The sequence below is a fragment of the Sus scrofa genome, chromosome 11 (assembly GCF_054392235.1).
Source record: "Sus scrofa isolate SSC_HxYL_T2T_F1_AM1 chromosome 11, Sscrofa_HxYL_maternal_Yorkshire_Landrace_v2.0, whole genome shotgun sequence".
Classification (NCBI taxonomy): Eukaryota; Metazoa; Chordata; class Mammalia; order Artiodactyla; family Suidae; genus Sus; species Sus scrofa.
The window spans coordinates 30,512,973-30,531,167 of NC_139393.1; positions in this window are offsets into that span (position 1 = coordinate 30,512,973).

Consider the following 18,195-nt stretch of genomic DNA (forward strand, 5'->3'; position numbering starts at 1 on the left):
ACAGCATGGTGACCCAGTTACACATACATGTGCACATTCTATCTTCTCACATTATCATTCTCCATCATAAGTGACTAGACATAGTTCCCAGAACTACACATCAGAATCTCATTGCTACTCCATTCCAAAGGCAACAGTTTGCATCTATTAACAACAAGCTCCCCATGCAACCCACTCCCTTCCCCTCCCACTTGGCAACCACAAGTCTATTCGCCAAGTCCATGATTTATTTTTCTGTGGAAAAGTTATTTTCTGTTATATATTAGATTCCAGGTATAAGTGATATCATATGGTATTTGTCTTACTCTTTCTGACCTACTTCACTCAGTATGAGGGTCTGTAGTTCCATCCATGGTGCTGCAAATGGCATTATTTCATTCTTTTTTATGGCTAAGTAGTATTCCATTGTGTATATATACCACTTCTTCCTAATCCAATCATCTGTCAATGGACATTTGGGTTGTTTCCATGTCTTGGCTATTGTGAATAGTGCTGCAATGAATATGTGGGTGCATGTGTCTTTTTTAAGGAAACTTTCGTCCAGATATATGCCCAAGAGTGGGGTTGCTGGGTCATATGGTAGTTCTATGTATAGTTTTCTAAGTTACCTCCATACTGTTTTCCATAGTGGTTGTACAAGCTTACATTCCCACCAACAGTGCAGGAGGGTTCCTTTTTCTCCACACCCCCTTTAGCACTTGTTATTTGTGGACTTATTAATAATGGCCATTCTGACTGGTGTGAGGTGGTATCTCATGGTAGTTTTGATTTGCATTTCTATAATAATCAGGGATGTTGAGCATTTTTTTTCTTGTGCTTGTTGGCCATCTGTATATCTTCCCTAGGAAAATGTCTATTCAGGTATTTTACCCATTTTTCCATTGGGTTGTTGGCTTTTTTGCTGTTGAGTTGTATAAAATGCTTGTATATTCTAGAGATTAAGCCTTTGTCGGTTGCATCATTTGAAACTACTTTCTCCCATTCTGTAAGTTGCCTTTTTGCTTCGTTTTGGTTTCCTTTGCTGTGCACAAGCTTGTCAGTTTGATTAGGTCCCATTGGTTTATGTTTGCTTTTATTTCTGTTGCTTTGGGAGACTGACCTGAGAAAACGTTTGTAAAGTCCATGTCAGAGAATGGTTTGCCTATGTTCTCTTCCAGGAGTTTGATGGTGTCTTGTCTTATATTTAAGTATTTCAGCCATTTTGACTTTATTTTTGTGCGTGGTGTGAAGGTGTGTTCTAGTTTCACTGATTTACATGCAGCTGTCCAAGTTTCCCAGCAATACTTGCTGAAAAGACTGTCATTTTCTCATTTTAAGTCCTTGCCTCCTTTGTCAAAGATTAATTGACCCTAGGTGTCTGGGTTTATTTCTGGATTCTCTATTCAGTTCCATTGGTCTCTATGTCTGTTTTGGTACCAGTACGATATGTCTTGATGGCTGTGGCTTTGTAATATTGTCTGAAGTCTGGGAGAGAGATGCCTCCTGCTTGGTTTTTGTTCCTCAGGATTGCTTTGGCAATTTTGGGTCTTTTGTGGTTCCACATAAATTTTTGAATTATTTGGTTCTCATTCTGTGAAAAATGTCATCGGTAATTTTACAGGGATTGCATTGAATCTGTAGATTGCTTTGGGTAGTATGGCCTTGTTTACACTATTAATTTTTCCAATCCTGGATCATGGAATATCTTTCCATTTCTTTACATCTTTAATTTTCTTGATTAATGTTTATGGTTTTCAACATATAGGTCCTTGCCCTCTTTGGTCAGGTGTATTCTCAGGTATTTGATTTTTTTGGGGTGCAATTTTAAAAGGCATTGTATTTTTGTATTCCTTTTCTAATATTTCATTGTTAGCATACAGAAATGCGACTGATTTCTGAATGGTAATCTTATATCCTGCTACTTTGCTGAATTTGTTGATCAGTTCAAGTAGTTTTTTGGTTGAGTCTTTAGGGTTTTCTATATAGTATCATGTCATCTGTGCACAGTGACAGTTTTACCTCTTCTCTTCCTACTTGGATGCCTTTTATTTCTTTTGTTTGTCTAATTGCTGTGGCCAGGACTTCCAGTACTATGTTGAATAAAAGTGGTGAGAGTGGGTATCCTTGTCTTGTTCCAGATTTTAGTGGGTAGGCTTTCATCTTTTCTCCATTGAATATTATATTTGCTGTGGGTTTGTCATAAATGGCTTTGCTTATGTTCAGGAAAGGTCCCTCTATACCCACTTTGGTAAGAGTTTTGATTATGAATTTATGTTAGACTTTGTGAAATGCTTTTTCTGCATCTATTGAGATGATCATGTAGTTTTTGACTTTTATTTTGTTAATGTGGTGTATGACATTGTTTGATTTGCATATGTTGAACCATCCTTGTGTACCTGGGATGATCCCACCTGGTGGTGCTGTTTGGTCTTTTTTATATGTTGTTGGATTTGGTCAGCTAAAATTTTTTTCAGAATAAGATATTGGCCTATAGTTTTCTTTTTTGGTGGTATCTTTGTCTGGTTTTGAAATTAGAGTGATGGTAGCATCATAGACTGTTTTTGGGAGTGTTCCTTCTTCTTCAACATTTTGAAAAACTTTAGGAGAATGGGTATAAGTCCTCTTTGTATGTTTGGTAGAATTCTGCCATGAAGCCGTCTGGTCCTGGGCTTTTATTTGTAGGTAGTGTTTTTATGACATATTCAATTTCATTTCTAGTGATGGTTCTGTTCAGTTTATCTATTTCTTCTTGATTCAGCTTTGGCATGGTCTAAGTCTCCAGAAAGTTGTCCATTTCTTCTAGGTTGTTAAATTTGTTGGCATGCAATTGTTCATAATATTCTCTCATGGATTTTGTATTTCTGTAGTATCTATTGGGATCTCCTTTTTCGTTTCTTATTTTGTTTATTTGTTTTTTTTTTCTCCTCTTCTTGATGAGTCTAGCCAGAAGTTTGTCAATTTTGTTTACCTCTTCAAAGGACCAGCTCTTGGTTTTATCGATTTTTTTCTATTATTTTTTGACTCTCTATTTTATTGATTTTTCTCTTTGATTTTTCTTCCTTCTGCTAACTTTATGTGTTTTTTTTTTTTTTTCGTAATTCGTTTAGGTGGGTGGGTTTAGTTGTCAATTTAAGATTTTTCTTATTTTTGAGGAATGCCTGTATTGCTATGATCTTCCCTCTGAGCACTGCTTTTGCAGCATCCCATAGATTTTGAGAGATTGTGTCTTCATTATCATTTGTCTCAAGGTATTTTTAATTTACTTCTCAATATCCTCACTGACCCATGTGTTTTTTAGTCGCACATTGTTTAGTCTCCATGTAGTCAGTTTTTTCTCATTTCTCATTTCTTGCAGTTGATTTCTAGTTTCATGCCATTGTGTTCAGAGAAGACACTTTTCTATTGCATCATTTATGATCTCTGTTGCCTTATTGATTTTCTGTCTAGAGGATCTGTCCATCGATGTGAGGGGGGTGTTAAAGTCTCCTACTATGATTGTGTTCCCATCAATTTCTCCTTTTATGTCTGTTAGTTAGTATACGTTGGAGGTATCTAGGTACTCCTATATTAGGTGCATATATTTTGATGATTGTAATATCCTCTTCTTGTATGGATGCTTTAACCATTAAATAGCATCCTTCTTTGTCTTTCTTTATGACCTTCACTTTGAAATTTATTTTGTCTGATATGAGTATTACATCTCCTGCTTTCCTGTCTTGTCCATTGGCATGAAATATCTTTTCCCATCCCCTCACTTTCAATCTATATGTTTCCTTTGCTCTAAGGTGAGTTTCTTGTAGACAGAAGACTGAAGGTTTTTGCTTTTTTATCCAATATGCTACTCTGAGTCTTTTGATTAGAGCATTCAGTCCTTTGACATTTAAGATGATTATTGATGGATACGTATTTATTGCCATTTAAACTTTGTTTTCCAGTTGATTCTATGTTTCTCTTTTCTTCATTTCTTTTTTTGGTTGGATAGTTTCCATGTATTTTATGCTTGCATACTTTTCTTTTCAGTTTTTGTGAATGTAATGTTCAGTTTTGATTTGTGGTTTCCCTGTTTTTTAAGCATGTTGAGCCCTTCCTATATCTGCTTGCTTTTGCCTCATAGTCATATAGGCTCAAACAAACACATCATTAAAATAAAAAAAAAAAAGAATCTATATTTTCTTGCTTTCCTTCCCCACATTGTAGGATTTTGATATCTTTTTCTTTTTTTTTTTTTTTAACATCTTCATGTTTAGATATGTATGCTGGCTTAATTTGGTCGCTGCTTTCTAATTGTGGTTTCATCTGTCTTAGTTCTCCTTTTTCTCTTTTCTCTCTCTCTCTCTTTTTTTTAATTTAGAGAAGCCCATTCAGTATTTCTTTTAGAATGGGTTTAGTATTGCTGTACTCTTTTAGCTTTTCTTTGTTGGAGAAATTCTTTATTTCCCCCTGTATTTTAAATGATATTCTTGCTGGATAGAGTATTCTAGGTTGTAAATTTTTTCCTTTCAGCACTTTAAATATATCTTGCCACTCCTTTCTGGCCTGTAGAGTTTCTGTAGAGAAATCAGCTGATAGCCTTATGGCGGTTCCCTTACAGTTAATACTTTGCCCTTCTCTTGCTGCCTTTAGAATCCTCTCTTTAGCTTTAACTTTTGCCATTTTTATTATAGTATTTCTTGCTATGGGCCTGTTTGGGTTCAACTTGTTTGGGGCCCTCTGTGCTTCCTGTATCTTAATATCAGTATCCTTTAGATTTGGAAAGTTTTCAGGTATAATTTCTTCAAATATATTTTCAATCCCCTTTTCTCTTTCTTCTCCTTCTGGAATTCCTATTATGCATACATTGGCCTGAATTATATTATCCCATAGGTCTCTTACATTGCCTTCATGTTTTTTTCATTTGGTTTTCTGCCCACTGTCCTGATGGGGTTATTTCCATTATTTTATCTTCCATGTTGCTAATTTGTTCCTCTGCATTATTCATTTTGCTCTGTATTGCCTTAGCTCAGTTTGTATCTCTGAAAATGAATGTTCTATTTTTTCTTGGCTTCTCCTTATATTTTCTAGTTCGTTTCTAAAGGAATCTGCATTACTGTTCATATCCTCTCCTAATTCCTTCAGTATTTTTACTATCTCCCTTGTGAACTCAATATCTGTCAGACTGCAGAGGTCTGTTTTATTGCTGACTACTTTAGGTGAATTCTCCTAGTCCTTTAACTGGTAATAGTTTCTGTTCTTCTTCATTTTGCTTGTGTTTTTCTTTTTCTGTGAGTCCAGGGAAGCTAAACAGTAGTCTTATAAGGCTACTTCTATGACAGAATAACCCTTGTATTTTTTGGGGGGTTACTATTTATTTTTGGTGTGGGAGTTTGAATATTTGCTGTCTCTTTCTTTGGTGTGAGCAGGCTGTTATTCCCAAGATGCTCAGTGTGTTTTTAGGGAGAAGGATGCAATGGGTAGGGCCAGCATTCACTGCCTGGTCATTGGGCTCTCAACAGCAGCAAGGACCTGCAGGAAGGTGACACAGGCTACTCCTAGTTGCAGGGCCCTGGGAAGTGGCAATAAGCTCTAAGCAGATCTTCAAGGTGACCAGAGCATTTGGCAGTAACAACAGCAGGGTGTGTGAGTTCCCAGGGGATTGAGAGCAACAACAGTTTGTGTTTGATTACAATGCCCTCCTCTGAGGTGATTGGAGCAACAGGTGGTACCTGTTTAGGGACCCCTATTGGGAGCAGGCTGTGACAATCTCTAGAGCCAGTGATAATTGCAGTGGTTTGTCCTTGCCACCTGTAGACCATGCATGAAGCAACCCATCTCACTTAGCCCACATATGAAGTGCTGTACAGGGTGCTCCTAGTTGAAGGATCCTGAGAAGTGACAGAGATCAAGTGTGTGGGTACTGCCCAGAACATTTGGCAGTGGCAGCAGCAGGGTGCATGTATTCCTGGGGTGCAAGAGCACCACTAGGTGGTGTTCAGTCACAATTCCCTCCTCTGTGGTGCCCTTTAGGTGAATGGGGCTGCAAGTGATTTTAGTTCAGATATCTTCAATGGCAGTGGGCCATGCCCACCTCTGGAATCAGGGATAACTGCAGCAGTTTGCCCCTGCTACCTGCAGACCACACAAGAAATACTCTGTCCCACTTAGCCCACACAGGAGGTGCTGCACCAGTTGTTCCTAGTTATAGGGTCTTAGGAAGGGATAATGACCAAGTATCTGGGGTCACCCAGAGCATTTGGCAGTGGCAGCTGAAGGGTGGGTGTGTTCCCAGGGGAGTGAGAGTAAGAGTATATGGTGCTTGGTTGCAGTGCCCTCTTTTTTGCCAACTCCTGAGGTTACTTGGGTCACAGGTGGAGCCTGCTTGTAGGCCCCCAGTGGTGGAAAGTCACACCTCCCTCTGACCTTTGAGAAGACCTCCACAGTCTGTTCCTGCCACCTGTAGATCATGCAAGAGGCACAACATTGCACTTAACCCTGCTATGACCTTAGCTCACACCATAGGTGCCTGACTACCAGTAGCCTGCACAAGAAGCACCTAATCTCCCCTAAATGAGCAAGCGGCTTCTTGCCACCACCCATAGCCTCTGCAGAGCTACCCTGCCCTCTAAGCCCATGGCCATGTGCACTCTCCAGAGCAGGGAGTTTCCTATGACGGCCTGCCCCTTCTCCTCTCCCCTCCCCTATAATGGCATCTTTCCTCCTTCTCCTGGGCTCCCTCTGTCATGGCATTCCCCTCCTTAGCCTGTGGTGCACTTCTCCCTAGCCCCTCATGCCATCCCCAGTCTGCTCCCTGGGACAGATCTGCAGAGCCTGAGTCTCACCTCCAAGCACCTGTCTGAGAGTCTCAGGCTGTGGTGTCTAGGATGGTGGTTCAGATGATCTTTAATGGCTCTCATTCTGCTTTGCTTTTCTCAGTCCAGCTGCTGGGTTTTTCTCAGTGACTTTGCAGTCTTGCCGACTCAGCTGATCTTTCATCAGTTAGGTGGCTTCCCAAGAGGTGGGTTCCTTTTCTCCTTCAGAGCTCCCTCTTGGGAATGCTAGTCCCATCCTGAGTCCTTTTCTCTCTCTTTTTTCTTTTTTTCTACCCAGTTATGTCAAGAGTTTCTTGCCCTTTTTGGAGGTTTAAGTTCTGCCAGCATTCAGTTGATGTTCTGTGTGAGTCATTTTACATGTAGATGTGTTTTTTGTTTTTTTTTTTTTAAGTGTTTGTGGGAGGAGGTGTGCATGACATCTTACTCCTCTACCACCTTGCTCCACTGATTTTAAGTTTATGTCTAAGTACAGGAAAGATGATTATCTTATATACAATGAGCCTTATACTAAAGTCTCAAAGAGAGAAGCCCATGGGATTGATTTGCTATAGAAAATAGAATAAAAGATTAGCAAAAGTATTTGAGATTCTCTATTGGAATAGAAGACTGAGTTCCAAGAATGAATACTAGTATATCAGAAAGAGAGACAGACAAAAATGAAAGTAAAATTGAATTTAAAAAGTGTAAAGTGCAAGGAAACTCAAGTGAAGTAATAGAAAGAAAACTGGCATTTTCGCAAGTGAAGAGGAGAACCAGCAAAAGAGAAAATCAAATAACTAATAAGATGGTTCAACTTGAGTTGCTCTCCCAGACAGGAAAGAAAGCAAAGCACAATAAAAGGTGAATCAAATAATATATTAATTATAAGAATATAAGAATAACAAAAATGTATATTTAAACCAGAAAAACAAAATTCAATTACAGTTGATATTAGGACATTAAAGAAATAATCCTGATCAAAATCTATCAAATTTAACCTGAGCTAGAAAACATCCTGGATTCACAAATTAAAAGAATTTTCCCTTTAATGTAAAAGTAATTAAATAAGCGCCACATCATCTGAAATAAAGAGAAAGTAATACATACAATTTCTGGAGAGAAAAATTAAGAGCTTACAGGGTCAAAAATGATACCAGAGCTTTTTTTTTTTTTTTTTTTTCTCAAATCAACTACGGGAAGTTAATTATGCAATAGCTAAAGAACTGAGAAGCTAAAAAATTGTGATTCCTAAGTATACTCTGAAAGTCAAATTCTCATTTAGGGATGGAGAATATTTACAAAGAAATAGATTTCAGGAAGTATTGAACATTTTATGTTAAATACGTCCAACCACAGCTCAAAAGTCAAAAATAAAAGTATCAAATAAAACCATTTGAATTACAACATCAATAAAAACCCAGGGTTCTGTGCAAAAACTATATTTACCTATTGATACAAAAGAAAAGAAGGAATTGATAAGTAAGAATTATAAAGATGATATGCTACTGACAGAAAGGAAGTTAAATACATTATAACAGAATTGGATTACAACTTTCTGCCAAAAATTTTAAATTTCTACACAAATGGAGATTCTACTTGGAAAAAAAAATTACCAAATTTGTATAGCTAGGGATATGGAAATAATTTAATACCACAAAAAAATGAAAATAATCCAGTTAAAAAAATGTCAAAAGGTCCAGAGGGCCTTAGGGCATATGGAAAATCTCCTCATAACCAAAATATAAATTTTGTTATATAAAATATTTCAGAGGCTAAATGAAATGGAAAACCTGAAAACTCCTGAGGTTCATTAGGTTAAAATAACTCAGAGTAAAATCAAACAAGAATTTATTTAAGAAATTGCTTTGCACTTAAGGGACTGCATTGCTTTGCTTACATCATTAAAAATAAATCCCCTTAAATCTCATCAATATCACAGCGGTTAAATAAAATATGGTACATCCAAACTGTTGGAAACTATGACAAAGTTGAGAAGAGTGATAGAAACCTACAAATAACAACACAGAAAAACTCTCAGGCATATTTTTAAGAGATAAAATAAAGACCAAGAGTAGCACAGGTGAAATTACAGAACTGCATAAAGAAAAAGAATTATGAGCATCAACAATAAATATATGTATGTAACAGGATTGAAAAGGTAAAGACAAGTAGAAAAAAATGAAAGAAGAACTTCATTTCTGCTTTGAATTGTTGTGTATTGCTTGATTCTTTTATAATCACTACATACACATATATATGTTACCTATATGCAGAAGTTGCTGAAAATCGAAGCAAAATTACCAATTCTACATGGAACATTATCATATATATAAACTTTCCTCAACTTCAATCTCTTGGTTTATCCTAATCAATTGTGAAGTCTGTCACAAAAGTTTGGTATTATTAAAGTACAATAATTTTTAATAATCTATTTTTATGTGAGATTAGAGCCTAGATTTTCTCTATTGCAATATTTCTCTTTTTCACATGGATTTGGTTATTTGTTTTTATACAGGAGAGAAATGGGAAATTAGTATTTTTGAAATGGGAAACTAGTATTTTTGGATGTTGCATAGAGTTGGATATAAAAATATTAATGGCTTAAAATAATATAACAAAATATTTTTCTAACTAATACCAAATGTCTGATGGGGATTAGAGAGAAGTTTCTGTTCATTTACCATCACTATGAAACACAGGCTGATGGAGAAACATTGACCTTAAATGTTATCAATATTCAGTTTGCAAGGAGAGAGCGATAGAAATCTTGCAATGACAATGAAATATTGTAGCCTAGAAATGGGGTATTTTGGTTTGTTCACAACTACATAGATGTGATTCTACTAAACCAAAAAAGCAAGGAAATCCAATTTTATGACATGCCCAAAAGGAGAAAATTTGGGGATATTATGCAAATAGCAATAATGACCACTGTAGTTTTGTATAGTGTTGTTGTAGTTGGAAGTTGAAAGCTGCTGATCTGTGTAATTCATAATATCAAACAAAATATTGATGTACATTTATAGATATGATATTCAACTACACTGACATAATAGGAAATTGAACACTATAGATTATGGAGGTTGTGTTTAGAATCCTAACTGGGACATATTAATTTTGTAACCTTGGGCAATTTGCTTGAATAGGATAAATTTAATTATCTTCTTTTAAAGAGAGGCAATAGTAAGTAAAACAATTGCTTTTTCCTACATGAACTTGATGTGATTATCTAAGCTTTGACTATGATGGTTGTCTGAAATTAAATATTCACTATTAGTGGTTATAGTGGTGACAGTAGCATTATTATGTGCTCTAGATTTATGATCCCATAATAGCCAAATACTTTATATTTTAAAGTTCATTCAAATATTCCAATTTAATGTTTATCATGAGAGTTAAAGTACTGACTAGATTATTCCTTTTTTTATAGAAAAGACAATCTCTGACTAATTTGCTCAATGGTACCTACAATGAAGTTTTCAATGTCTCAGGTCAAGGAAGTAGAACAGCCTAGAATCAAAACCTGACCAACAGACCCAAATGAAGGAGCAAACAAACAAAAAACCCCAAAACAAGAGGAACCTGCATACAGCTTATATAAGATGCAGCTAAATCTGGAAAAAGATTAAAAACATGTCTTATTAGTTAATATTGAATCAAACAATATTCCACTTCCACATCAACAATTCCATGAAGCATTGTTTTAAGATGTGATCTGTGAAAAGAAAAAAAAAAAAAAGCATGTGGATCATGAAGATTCAATATTAACCACGATTTACATGCAATAACAAGGATGAGGTTGAAGAAACACACAAAATAACTAGAAATATAGTATCACTTTCAGGAAAACACCATTCTTTTTTTGCCTTTTTACTTTGTTTATTTTTTTAATTGTTATTTCCCCAATGATTTTTTTCTACTGTACAGCATGGTGACCCAGTTACACATGGTGACCCAGTATACATTCATTTTCTCACATTATCATGCTCCATCATAAGTGACTAGACATAGTTCTCAGTGCTACACAGCAGGATCTCATTGCTAATCCATTCCAAAGGTAATAGTTTGCCGCTATTAACCCCAAGACCCCCATGCAACCCACTCCCTCCCCCTCCCCCTTGACCACCACAAGTCTATTCTCCAAGTCCATGAGAAATACAGTATCACATTCAGGAAAACACTATTCCTAACCTCATATTTTGCTTGTTTCTCTGATCTTCCACATTATAAGAATACTTTTTTCTATATCAATTCAACACTAATTGAATGGCCAATTACATTTCTTCTCAAATTAATATTGATAGTTCTCTTTGCAATCCTATTCCCATACTAGATAAACTTACCCACAAACTGCCTACAGAATTGCTCTCCACTGTGATTTGAGGGGACATAATGGGTCCCAGTGCGCCCACTCCCTGTCTCACTGGCTTCCAGAGAGTCCTTGTATTTTGTTTCTTTCCAAACCAAATGTTCCTGACATCTTACTGACAGTGCTCTCATTTGGATCTCCTCTTACTGTTTCACTGTTTCGTTGCCACTTAATAAGAATAACATCTTATTAAAGAGACAGCAGTCAAAGCTATGCTCAGGATGTGGATCGAAAACCATTATTGCTTGGCATTTCTAGCCTGAGGCAACTGTCTGATCTATTTTTTAACTGCTACCATATCCTAGCAGGTTGGTAAGTGGGATCTTTTACCACACACTCCAAACTACAAATGTAATAATTGCATAATTTAGATATTTAGGAGTTTTAAGCATATTTAATTAGATCATGGGAAGAAAGATTATTTAAGTAAAATGTCTGAAAAATTGTTGTTAAAATTTTTTATGACTCAAAACTATAGAATCTCTCTGTGGGTGTGCACATCTACAAATCCTGGATTCATGGCAATTTCACCACAATCAATACTTACAACCCATTTCAGGTGAAAAATCCTTACCTCAAACCATGGTATAAATTTGGCTCTAGGATAACATTTTGAAGGAAGGGAATGAAGTTCATCAAGTTTGGGTCACTTCTCCAGCGGGTGATAAAGTTGAATGCAAGCAGCTATCTCCAGAGGCATTGCTGGTCACTGGATTCATAGGACATGCTCTTTCTTTTATCTCGAAAAGTTCCCAGAAGTAAAATACTCTGTGTCTTGGTGAGCTCTAAAGTTTCCTAACCAAGGCACTATTAACATGTGGGAGTGAATTCTGTTCAGGGTAGGGGATGTGCATTGTAGACAGGATAATTAGCAGCAAGTCTGTCAATAACCCACTTGATGCCAGTAGCACCCTACCCCAGCTGTAACAGCCAAAAATGTCTTCAGTTACACTTAACTGAAAATCACTGACAGTATAATTAAAAAATCTACTATTAAAATGCGACTGATTTCAAAGAGGTTATTTTTCTTTAAAGACAATATAGTATCATTTAAGGATGCCATATAACAGAAAAGAATACATGTACATCTTTTTCCAGATTTTTTTTTTTTTTGGTCTTTTTGCCATTTTATGGGGCCGCTCCCACGGCATATGGAGGTTCCCAGGCTAGGGGTCGAGTCGGAGCTGTAGCCACCAGCCTACGCCAGAGCCACAGCAACGCAGGATCCGAGCCGCATCTGCAACCTACACCACAGCTCACGGACACACCAGATCGTTAACCCACTGACCAAGGGCAGGGACCAAACCCGCAACCTCATGGTTCCTAGTCGGATTCATTAACCACTGCGCCACGATGGGAACTCCTTTTTCCAGATATTTTAAGAAGAAAATATAAAGGACTAAAAATAGAAGAACTGAAGTTTATCAGTTTTATTATCATCATGGGCAGTGCTAGTAAGTGGCAAACTTTGTGACATCCTTTCATATTACATGGATAACTTTTTCTGTGTGATTAGGCATGTGATTTTGTCAGATTGTTAGTGATTCAGAATGCCTTTGATTTTTGCATATATTATGTATAAATATAGATCTACATAACAAAAAAATCGTGTTTTGCTTATTTATTGGATTAGACACAGTCTTAACTTTTCTGCTTTAATTTTTCACTTCTAAAAATTTTGGTATTTCTGTTTTTTTTACCATATAGTGAAGGTTTATAGCAAAACAACTTTTAAACAAAACTTTAACATTGGTGATCACTGTATTACTATACACAAAAATTTTTAATTTTTTTAATCCACTATCACCTAAGTCAATATATTAACATATTTTTGTTTTATTCAGATCATTTCTCATCTCCATTCAGAAGTATTCATTTCAGATGATTTCTGATGAGGGATAGAAACATATGTAGACATATAAGTACTAAACATTTACAAAAATAAACTATGTGCAGTGCAGAAGTATTGTTGCATTATTTAAACAAACTAAAAAACATGGGCAAAATAAGAATGAGAAGATAGAGATGGCAGGCTGAATTCAAACTCAAACTTTTTATCTTTTCAGTTGCCAGTAAGTGAAATCTCTGTGTAATTTTTATACCTTCAGCTGGGCTGTTTCGAATTCACCCATCCCACAGAAGTTTTCAGATTGGATTTTCGCACAGTTCATACTCAGTCTACACACAGATTTTAGACTCCCTTTCTTGGCTCTGTTCTTTGAGTTTTTTCCCTGCCTCATTTTCCAGAGGCCACAGGAATCCTGAATTTTTGCTCTGGTTATTTAAACCCCTAGGTCTAGAAGTTTCTTCTCAAATTTTAGTGTTCAAAGTGTCAACTGGCACCTTCCCCCAGGCAAAAAAAGATATCAAAAAGAAAACAAACAAAAAAGCTTAGAAAACTCATTAAGTACCTTCACTAGTCCAATTTCTACCAAATTTTGTTTTTTTTCTCCCACATTTAAGTTGTCCTTGTTTCTGTATTTTTAAGTTTTTCACAGTCTGTAGTTGTGACTAAAGTGCCGGTGAATCTCATAAAGACTGTTCTTCCATGATTGGGAGCCAATCTGCCAAAACCTTCAGGATTCAAGGTAAACCGTAAGCTCCAAATCTGAAGTTTTATAGTTTTTTTTCCCCAGTCTTACTGATTTAAGAGAATATTTAACTCTCTTAAATGTACCCACTTTTGGCTAATAGAATTGTATGGTTTACTGATCATAAGTTGTAGAGCGTATATTATTTATGCTCATTTACATAATTTACTGATTAAACTACATATTTAATCTATTGACCTTTATACTTATCTTACTTATACAGGCATATAATCAAGGCATATATTTTGTGGATGATCATATCTTATCAACTGATTTACTCCTTATCAACCTCTGAATTACTGGAGACAAAGGCCATATCCTCTTTATTAAGCAGGGGTCCCTATTTTCTTCTTCCTAAAGTGCAGCTTTTTGTTGGATTTCTCTCATCATTCTCTGTTCTTTCCTTTAAGTTTGATTGCATTAATTTGCCTTTCTTTTCTTTCTTTTTTTTTTTTTTTTTTTTTTTGGCTTTTGTCTTTTAGGGCTGCACCCGTGGCATATGGAGGTTCCCAGGCTAGGGGTCAAATTGGAGCTGTAGCTGCTGGCCTACACCACAGCCACAGCAATGCAGGATCCAAGCTGCATCTGTGACCTACACGACAGTTCATGGAAACAACGGATCCTTAACGCACTGAGTGAGTCCAGTGATCAAACCCACAACCTCATGGTTACTAGTCTGGTTCATTAACCACTGAGCCACGATGGGAACTCCACCTTTCTTTTCTTTTACTGTTTTTTCTCTCTCCTGTTTTCATTGGCTCTAATTTGCTAAGTTGTCTCTTTATGCTACATCCTGATCAATTCTATCCTTGATAAGCCCCAATACAAATGGGGCTAAAATGTATCCCCTGATATGTTAATGAGAAAATGATCTTGCAGGGGCAGGTCAGCTTGACTGTTCAATCTTTCCTCTGATTGAGAATATCTTTTTAAAATACTTTTTTTATTCAGTAAACATTCTCAAATTTGGCATTTACTCTAGTGGAGAGAAAGGTAAGGAAAGAAACAATTGTAATATAGTAAGCAAAATGTTAGAACAGACATGCCCTTGATGTGTTGAAGGACAGGATAGGGACAATTAACCCATAGTTGTATGCGGAAAACACAACAACAACAACAATAACAAACAAACTGGAATTTCTTTTGTGAAATGACTCGTTGTCTTAATTGATTTAACTACTGAAGTAACATTTTTGATATTTGACATTTTCTACTGTGGGCAGTTTTTTTTAAAAGAAACTGATAATTCAGTAAAGCACAAACTGATGTAATGTTGATGGTCCCAGCTATTCACACGGGTTTTTTTGTTTGTTTGTTTGTTTGTTTTTGTCTTTTTACCGTTCCTTGGGCAGCTCCTGCGGCATATGGAGGTTCCCAGGCTAGGGGTCGAGTCGGAGCTGTAGCCACCAGCCTACGCCAGAGCCACAGCAACGCAGGATCCCAGCCGCGTCTGCAACCTACACCACAGCTCACGGCAACGCCGGATCCTTAACCCACTGAGCAAGGGCAGGGACCAAACCTGCAACCTCATGGTTCCTAGTCGGATTCGTTAACCACTGCGCCACGACGGGAACTCCCACATATTTTCTTAAAACATTAAAGATAAGAAATCCAAAGAAGTTGATTGTCTAGCTGCTAGATACCTGTAGATTTGGACCTTGGTTGTTAGACTGCATTTCGAAACTTTGATATAATTAGGCATAGAGTTTCTTGACTAAGAATAAGGATAAAAAATAAATTTAAAAAATTTATTTAATAAATTTAAAAAATTTATTTTTAGATTAAGTAGCTTAAAGAAGATAAGGGAAGACTATTTATGAATGAGAGTTGCAAAGTTCTAAGTGAGTAAATAATATTGAAATCCAGGACAAATTAGTGAATTACTAGTACATATCAGCATGCCATAATATCAAACTTATTTTGAAAATGTATTTCTTACTTTCACAAAACACAAATCCCTGTAATAGTAGACTAATTGATGCTTATAATGTATAACTACTTTTAAGAAAGTTAATTTAGAATAGTATTTGATTTATAGAAAAGTTTTTAGGATAATACAGAAAGTCCCAGCTACCTTATACTCAATTTCTGCTATCATTAACATTTTCTGTACCCTTCTTACTATTAATTAATTAACCAATAATGATACACTATTATTAACAAAACACCTTCTTTTATTCAGGTTTACTTAGTTTTTCCATAATAATCTCATTCAGGATACTCTACTATATTTCCTCAACATGTCTTAGCTCTTTTAGCTGTGACAACTTCTCAGACTTTCCTTGTTTTGGATGACTTTTATAGTTTTAAGGAGTTAAAAATTGTTATATCTATTTTAGAGTGACCTTCAATCAGATGTGTCTGGTGTATTTCCCATGATTTGACTGGGATAATATGTTTTGGGAAGGCAGACCACAGTGGTAATATGTCATTATTACATCATATTAAGTGTACATTCTTTCAGAATGACTTATCTTCATTGATATTGACCTTCACAACCTGGCTGAGACAGTGTTTGTAAGATTTCTTCATTATAAATTTACTCCTGGGAGTTCCCGTCGTGGCGCAGTGGTTAACGAATCCGACTAGGAACCATGAGGTTGCGGGTTTGGTCCCTGCCCTTGCTCAGTGGGTTAACGATCCGGCGTTACCGTGAGCTGTGGTGTAGGTTGCAGACGCGGCTGGGATCCTGCGTTGCTGTGGCTCTGGCGTAGGCCGGGGGCTACAGCTCCGATTAGACCCCTAGTCTGGGAACCTCCATATGCCGCGGAAGCGGCCCAAAGAAATAGCAAAAGGACAAAAAAATAAAAAAAATAAAAATAAATAAATTTACTCCTTCCCCCTTTTCAATATTCTGCTTTTCTGAAGTAAGTCGCTAGTGCAAGCTATACTCATTAAACAGTGGGAAATTGTATTCCTTGGAGTTCCCATCATGGCTCAGTGTTAATGAACCTGACTAGGAACCATGAGGTTGAGCATTTTATCCCTAACCTTGCTCATTGGCTTAAGGATCCAGCATTGCCTTGAGCTGTGGCATAGGTCACAGACATGGCTCAGATCCTGCATTGCCTTGGCAGTGGTGTAGGCCAGAGACTACAGCTCCAATTTGACCCCTAGCCTGGGAACCTCCATATGCCATGGGTGTGGCTCCAGAAAGAAAGAAAGAAAGAAAAAAAAAAAAAAAAAAGGAGCTTATATTCCTTCTCAAGGACTAGAATCTACCTAAATTGTTTGAGCTGCTCCTGAATAGATTTGTCCATAATTTTCAATTTATTTATAAAATCATGTTTCTATTAGTACAGACCAATGGATGTTTATTTTCTATTTAAGTAAAAATCCAATACTATCTTTTTATTTCATTTCTCAAATTATCCAACTTTGTTATGAGCTCTTTCAGTTGGTCCTTGTGTTCCATTTGAAATATCATCATCATTGTGTATGTGCCTGTGTTGAACACGTCCTTACTTTCTGGCACTACAAGATGCTCCAGGATCGTCAAGTATATTAGAGTCCACCAAAATGTCTTGAATACTATCCTGTGCCTCAGAAAGCTCAGAGTAACCTAACCTGCGACAATGACCATTTATATAGTTAAAACGAATTAATTTAATTGTATTATATACAGTGGAATCTTATGAAGACTTTAAAAAGAGTTATATATCCATTTCCATCTCTGTTGCTGCATTTATCTACACATCTCTATATAATATCTATATCTATCTAAGTGTCTGAGTAAACTATATCTATACATCAATATTTAATATCCAGCAAGCATAATTTTGGGAAAAAAATGCAATTTTCAGGGGACCATACTTAATGTGAACCTGATATAAATAAATATGGAAATATTAATTTAAAGAAAAGATCTGTCAGAGTTAACATCAGACAGGTCCTGTTGGCTTTGAGGAGTGAGATAACATGGAATTTTTCTTTTGACATGTCTTTGGCTTAACATCAGTAATGATTATAAGCTATGTTTAAATACGAAAAAGGATTCACAAGATCACAGTACATCTTTTAATCACGATGGTGATTGGATGCACTGAATTGTCTTCCCCAAATTCATATGTTGAATTCCTAAGCCCCACAGGGACTGCATTTTAAAATTGGGATTTTAAGGAGGTAATTAAGATTAAATGGGGTAGTAAAGGGTGAAGCTCTAATCCAATAGGCCTAACATTCTTCCACAAGGAAGAACAACCAGGAGGGTACAAACATATTGGGAAAGGCCATGTAAGGACACAGGGAGAAGACATCTGTCTGCAAGCCAGAAAGAGAGGTTTTATCAGAAACCCATTATTTTTGGATCTTGATCTTGGACACCCAGTCTTCTGAACTGTGAGGGAAAAAAAACAAAAAAAACAAAAACCTGTGGTTTAATCCACCCTGTCTGATATTTTGTTATGGCAACCTTGGTAAACTAAAACAATGATAATAATGATAATGCCATAATGAACATTTTATTTAAATT